The 7,475-nt window shown below is 45.6% G+C and overlaps 1 pseudogene; it reads left to right on the top strand.

The window, feature by feature from the left end:
- Nucleotides 1-4,753: 4,753 nt before the first annotated feature.
- On the top strand, nt 4,754-5,783 carry LOC143896462 (uncharacterized; annotated as a pseudogene).
- The last annotated feature ends 1,692 nt before the right edge of the window (nt 5,784-7,475 follow it).

Raw genomic sequence — 7,475 nt, 5'->3', positions numbered from 1 at the left:
TATCGCTCGTAACCGCACCTCGCGCCGCAGCGGCTCGTCGGGTCATTCGCGCTGAAGCGTCTCCGCGTTATCGCTCCTTCCCCGTCTCGCTCTCTCGTCAATCGTTCGCCGTTTCTCTGTTTGTTCAATTAAGAGGTACCGCGACCGACCATTCTTACGCATTCGGCGGTACGCAATGTTTATCGCGTTCTCGCGACCGACCATTTTTGCGCTCTCGGTAGATCGAAATGTACACTGTGGAAATTGTGGAATAGGCGCGCGTGAAGAGGAACGACATCGTTCGTTGTTTTTTTTTCACGTAGAGAAAAAAATTATAAAAAAGTGGGTGTTTACAGTAAAATAATTTTATGTTACATGTAGTCGTATAAATTTATGTTATAATATCCGTATGCTTCATAAAAAATTTTCATTATTTATAAAAATGTTATTTTTTATATTTATACAATACGTAAGAAAAAAATAGAAAAAAGAAAAAAAACATTATTGGAACAACTCGCGTTATCGCTCGTAACCGCACCTCGCGTTATCGCTCACTCGCGCCGCAGCGGCTCGTCGGGTCATTCGCGCTGAAGCGTCTCCGCGTTATCGCTCCTTCCCCGTCTCGCTCTCTCGTCAATCGTTCGCCGTTTCTCTGTTTGTTCAATTAAGAGGTACCGCGACCGACCATTCTTACGCATTCGGCGGTACGCAATGTTTATCGCGTTCTCGCGACCGACCATTTTTGCGCACTCGGTAGATCGAAATGTACACTGTGGAAATTGTGGAATAGGCGCGCGTGAAGAGGAACGACATCGTTCGTTGTTTTGTGGAATATATAGGCGCGTGTGAAGAGGAACGACATCGTTCGTTGTTTTTTTTTCACGTAGAGAAAAAAATACAAAATATGTCGGTAGCGCGGATCGCGACGGCAGTACGAATCGCGGCGCGCTCCCGGCGCCTCCTCGCGCGCGATGTCCGTGAACAAATTCGGCATGTCTCTGACGAATCGGAGCAACGGTGACGGTGCGTCCACGGTGAGATTGCGCTCCTCGATCGAGTCTCTGCGCAATTACACGCGCAACAACGCGCTCTTCGTGAGCGAGGATTCCTACGACGCGAGGGAGCGCAAGATACGGCGGGTAGCCGCGCCGGAGGACAGCGACGACGCGACGAACAGGAGTTACGTCGAGGACGCGATCGAACGGCTCAGGAAAGTCGTGACCGGTGAGATCGAGAAGAAAAACGCGACGCTGAAGAACGACGCGCTCCGTTTGGACGAGGAATCCTACGACGCGAGAGAGCGCAAGATACGGCGCTTAGCCGCGCCGGAGGTCGGCACCGACGCGACGAACAGGAGCTACGTAGAGGGCACGATTGGGCAACTGAAAAGCGTTTTGATCGAAGAGATTAAAAATAACAACGCGATCCGAGAATTGGGGAACGAAATCGCGGCGCTGGAAAGCGTCGCGCTCCGTTTGAACGCTCAGGATTCCTACGACGCGTCGGGACGCAAGATACGACGCGTAGCCGCGCCGGAGGACAGCGACGACGCGACGAACAGGAGTTACGTCGAGGACGCGATCGAACGGCTCAGGAAAGTCGTGACCGGTGAGATCGAGAAGAAAAACGCGACGCTGAAGAACGACGCGCTCCGTTTGGACGAGGAATCCTACGACGCGAGAGAGCGCAAGATACGGCGCTTAGCCGCGCCGGAGGTCGGCACCGACGCGACGAACAGGAGCTACGTAGAGGGCACGATTGGGCAACTGAAAAGCGTTTTGATCGAAAAGATTAAAAATAACAACGCGATCCGAGAATTGGGGAACGAAATCGCGGCGCTGGAAAGCGTCGCGCTCCGTTTGAACGCTCAGGATTCCTACGACGCGTCGGGACGCAAGACACGACGCGTAGCCGCGCCGGAAGTCGGCGCCGACGCGGCCAACAGGAGCTTCGTCGAGGGAGCGATCACGGAGCTCGGAAAGACTTTGAGTGATGTAATAAAAGAGTTTAAAAAAGAGTTCGTTGCTGTGACAGATAAGCTCGAGGTCGAACTCATCGCGATCAAAACCGTTTTACGGATTATCAAACAAAAATGAGCGTGGAGAAACGAAGACTCGTGGAGGAACTGCACGCGTCGGCGAGGAAGAACTTTCCCCCGTCGCCGCGTCGTGGTGCGCGGTTACGACGATCTGTGGCAGGCCAACGTGGTCGAGATGCGTCCCTATTCGCGCCAAAACGCGGGTAACAATTACATTCTGACGGTCATCGACGTGCTGAGCAAGTACGCCTGGGCGATCCCGCTCAAGACCAAGAGCGGAAAGGAGGTCGCGACGGCTCTGCGAAAGATCTTTCGCGAGGACGCGCGGTGCCCTGAGAATCTGCAGACGGACAAGGGAAAGGAATTCTACAACGCCGACGTGCGCAACGTCGCGTTGAAGAACGACATGTGGAAGCTCTTCACGCTTCAGAGATCGTACAGATGGATCGACTCGCTGAACATTCTTGGCAAAAGATTTTTTTCGCAGACTTGTGTTATTCATAGAAAAAATACCTCTTTTTTCCTATTAGACCAATGTTAAAATCACATAATTTGAAAGTGAATTATCTTTTTTTCTGGGCTTAAGCGATTCATGAAAGTTCCTTCTTTCGATATAAAACATATCATTTTTTTTGGCAAAAAGTTGTTTCATCATCGAACTACCTTAATAAAAAATTGTACACATTCATCGGAATTGATTTTTTTACTATACGATAAAACCATTTTACGATAAATGGGATTGAGAGAACATGCGTATGAGAAGACGCGAGTAAGATCGAGAGAGAAAAAACGTAGGTGGGATAGAGCACATGGAAATAGGAAAAAAATTGACATCGACGCTCGTTTTCTATAATATATTTTGTATATTTATAAGATAACTTTTTATGAAAATATAAAAAATATTATAAAAAAGTATTATAAAAAAGTATTATAAAAAAGTATTATAAAAAAGTATTATAAAAAAGTATTATAAAAAGTATTATAAATAGTATTATAAATAGTATTATAAAAAAATATTATAAAAAGTATTATAAATAGTAAGGTTTATTTTGATTCCAATCTTCAAGCTCCTCCTCATAGAGCTGGAGCCCGAAGAGACGCGTCAGGTCAAAAAACATCCGCCACGTGGTAAATGGCCGCGATGTCTCGGCGGTACGACGTATCTTACCACAAATAATCGACGTCTTTTTGTTCTTCAGGCTCCTCCTCATAGAGCTGGAGCCCGAAGAGACGCGTCAGGTCAAAAACATCCGGCACGTGGTAAATGGCCGCGATGTCTCAGCGGTACGACGTATCGTACCACAAATAATCGACGTCTTTTCGTCGGCACCGCCTCTCCGCTTGTGTCCACGCTTGTAGGTCTTTATTAACGTAGCCCTTTACACTGATTTGAGTTGAAATAACATGCTGAAAAACACACATTATTAAATACTGTATGTACTTTTAAAAATTATGTATGCTATTAATAATGAACATACTAACCTCCGGCGGGCAAAAGACCAGAGATGTCTTCCCATGTAACTGCATCTCCCACTGTATCGTATCATAAATGTGTAACATCCCCGTGCTCGGAACGTCTATTACCCACTAAAAATTGATTTTATAAAAAATAATTTATTAAAAATAATTCCGGCCCGTGTCGGGGCGAAGAAGCGCGCGATCGACGCTCCCCCTCGCGGGAGGACGCGACGTCGAAAGTGACCTTGAACGAGTTCGGACGCGCGATAAAAAAATATTATTAGCGAAACGTAACGGTTTGGGGTGAACGAAGAGAGCGGTATCGTCTCTCTCTCTCGATCTCTCTCTCGATACGTCGGAAAACCGCGTCCGGCCCGTCGGAGCGAAAAAGCGCGCGATCGACGCTCCCTCTCGCGGGAGGACGACTCGCGATTTTCGCCGTTTAAAAAAAACGGGCGGCCGGAAACCACGTCCGACCCGGGCGACAGTACGCGCCTCGCCGCGATCGACGACGCTCCCTCCTCGCGCACCGTCGGTATCGCGGTACCCCCCTTCCCCGCTCCCCTCCAGAGTACTTGAGGCCAGAAGTGGAATTCTTCCCCCACTCCTCGTCCGTCCCCACTCCTTTTTTCCCCCACTTTTACCCCCACCACCTGCTCCTCCTGGACCCCCCTCGCCCATCTCTTATGGCGTTCCCCCCGCGGGGAACGTTCCCCCCCCCGACCCCCGCAATTCGCACTGAGTGTAGAAGTATATATTGCCTAGCTACTCTTACCTCTATCTGGTATGCGATGTAAAGCGAGGATCCAGGGATGAGAAGCAGCAACGGTGATCCACCAGGGACATCAGTCTGAAATAAAAATTCAAATAAATAATATATAATAATTTTATTCTTAATTACCTCTATCTGGTATGCGATGTAAAGCGAGGATCCAGGGATGAGAAGCAGCAACGGTGATCCATCAGGGACATCCTTCTGAAACAAATAAATCCTATTAGCGTCTTGCAAATAATCGGGGCGTTGAGGCAAACTTACCTTCTCGGTAGACTAAGGTAAAACCGAGTGGCGACCGTTTGATAGGAATATTATCCGCCGGAATCGGGCTCAACTCGTGCCGTCCGGTCACAATCTTACTTAGGAAGCCACATAGTATTATAGTACACACATATTTTAACGGAACTGTGAGAATATGGTGAAAATTTTACTATTTTTCTTTGGAATGTAATAGAGATTTACCAATAAATTCTGGAAAACTTTCTCTTACTTAATCCTAGGGTGCGTTCGAAAATATATTTTTTGGTATTGGGAAAAAAAATAAGATTGGCAGCATTGAAAATTCCCAGTCCCAGTGCTGCGTTTCGTTTCTGCCACTGGGACTGCTCGACTGCTGAAATTTTATCCTACTTGTTGCAATTAGATATCATGGAAGAGTATATTTTACTTGAAAATATGTTTGAATCTTCAAGTAGTTCCTCTTCTTCAGACAGTGATGATAATAATGAAGAATTACAAAATATTTTATTCGATAATAGAGATAATAATAGAGGTGAAAGAAGAATAGTACCAAAAATAACAGATTATTTAGAAAATAATGTTACAAGATATACAAATATTGAGTTTAAGTCACATTTTAGGTAAATTGTCACTTTATTTAATATCATTATATATTAATATAAAATATACGTTTTTATTAATTTAATATATATAATATGTGAGAGATATTATTTGTTACAGGATGGAAAGTAATACTTTTTATTTTGTGTTGCATTTAATTGGACCCAAATTAGAATTACCTCCATTTCATGGAAGAGAACAAATTAATGCAACAAAACAGCTACTAATAGCTATTTATGTTTTGGCAACACCAGATTCTTATCGCTCCATATGCGAAAGATTTGGTGTTGCCAGATCAACTGCATGGGTTAGCGTCAAAAGAGTTGTTCGAGCATTATATAGTCTTCGAAATGTTTTTATCAGATGGCCTACTTATGGAGAAGCTCAAACAATATGGACAAATATGTAAAGATTGTATGGATTTCCAAAAATTTTAGGTGTCATTGATGGGACACATATAAACATTGCTCGACCAAAAAGAGATGCTAATAGCTATATAAACAGAAAAGGCAGATTCTCCATACAGTTACAAGTAGGCAAAAGTATATTTTTCTTGTTTATTATAGATATCCTAATTTAAGATATAATAAAAATATTACAAACTATATAAATTAAATAAACAACATCTAGAAGCAGCGAAATGTTTATTAATAAAAATATTTTTCTTTTAGGTAATTTGTAAAGATGATTTGTCTTTCATTCATGTCTTTGCTGGAATGCCAGGTTGTGTACATGACATGCGAGTATTTCTTTATTCTGGAGTACAACGATTTTGTACTCCAGAATTTTTTCCTGAGGATAGTCACTTATTGGGTGATGCAGCGTATACCATACAAAAAAATGTCATGGTACCTTTCTATGATAATGGCCATTTAACCAGAAGACAGAAGGAATTTAATAAGTGTTTGTCATCTGCCCGAGTAATCATAGAAAGAGCAATCGGATTACTGAAAGGACGATGGCGTTATTTATTGGATAAATTGCCAATGACAAGGACAGATTTAGTTCCATATTATATACTAAGTTGTTGTATATTACACAACATTTGTTTATTGAAAAATGATGCTATCGAAATTCCTATTGTTGTGAATGACATACTAAACGAAATGGAACCAATGGCTATCACAAATGATCTAAAACAAGAAGGAAATATAAAAAAAAATCGATTAATGGAAATAATTACAAATAATAATTTGGAAGAGAGAAATTAGTCAACTTTTGTATATACATGTAGTGTGGTGTGTGGTGTGTGTGTGTGTGTGTGTGTGTGTGTGTGTGTGTGTGGTGTGTGGGGGGGTGGGGGTGTGTGTGTGTGCGTGTGTGCGTGTGTGCGTGTGTGCGTGTGTGCGTGTGTGCGTGTGTGCGTGTGTGCGTGTGTGCGTGTGTGCGTGTGTGCGTGTGTGCGTGTGTGCGTGTGTGCGTGTGTGCGTGTGTGCGTGTGTGCGTGTGTGCGTGTGTGCGTGTGTGCGTGTGTGCGTGTGTGCGTGTGTGCGTGTGTGCGTGTGTGCGTGTGTGCGTGTGTGCGTGTGTGCGTGTGTGCGTGTGTGCGTGTGTGCGTGTGTGCGTGTGTGCGTGTGTGCGTGTGTGCGTGTGTGCGTGTGTGCGTGTGTGCGTGTGTGCGTGTGTGCGTGTGTGCGTGTGTGCGTGTGTGCGTGTGTGCGTGTGTGCGTGTGTGCGTGTGTGCGTGTGTGCGTGTGTGCGTGTGTGCGTGTGTGCGTGTGTGCGTGTGTGCGTGTGTGCGTGTGTGCGTGTGTGCGTGTGTGCGTGTGTGCGTGTGTGCGTGTGTGCGTGTGTGCGTGTGTGCGTGTGTGCGTGTGTGCGTGTGTGCGTGTGTGCGTGTGTGCGTGTGTGCGTGTGTGCGTGTGTGCGTGTGTGCGTGTGTGCGTGTGTGCGTGTGTGCGTGTGTGCGTGTGTGCGTGTGTGCGTGTGTGCGTGTGTGCGTGTGTGCGTGTGTGCGTGTGTGCGTGTGTGCGTGTGTGCGTGTGTGCGTGTGTGCGTGTGTGCGTGTGTGCGTGTGTGCGTGTGTGCGTGTGTGCGTGTGTGCGTGTGTGCGTGTGTGCGTGTGTGCGTGTGTGCGTGTGTGCGTGTGTGCGTGTGTGCGTGTGTGCGTGTGTGCGTGTGTGCGTGTGTGCGTGTGTGCGTGTGTGCGTGTGTGCGTGTGTGCGTGTGTGCGTGTGTGCGTGTGTGCGTGTGTGCGTGTGTGCGTGTGTGCGTGTGTGCGTGTGTGCGTGTGTGCGTGTGTGCGTGTGTGCGTGTGTGTGTGTGTGTGTGTGTGTGTGTGTACATATATATAAATATTTGTAATAAAGTATATTAGTTTTTATAGCAGTCTTTAAATAAACTGTATGAAGAAATAAAATATATAAATGGACATCTTAATATTTA

This window comes from Temnothorax americanus, unplaced genomic scaffold (assembly GCF_048541705.1).
Source record: "Temnothorax americanus isolate GAGA-0224 unplaced genomic scaffold, ASM4854170v1 Scaffold184, whole genome shotgun sequence".
NCBI classification, from domain to species: domain Eukaryota; kingdom Metazoa; phylum Arthropoda; class Insecta; order Hymenoptera; family Formicidae; genus Temnothorax; species Temnothorax americanus.
Note: the sequence above shows the minus strand (reverse complement) of the source record. Positions and strands in the feature narration are given on the sequence as shown.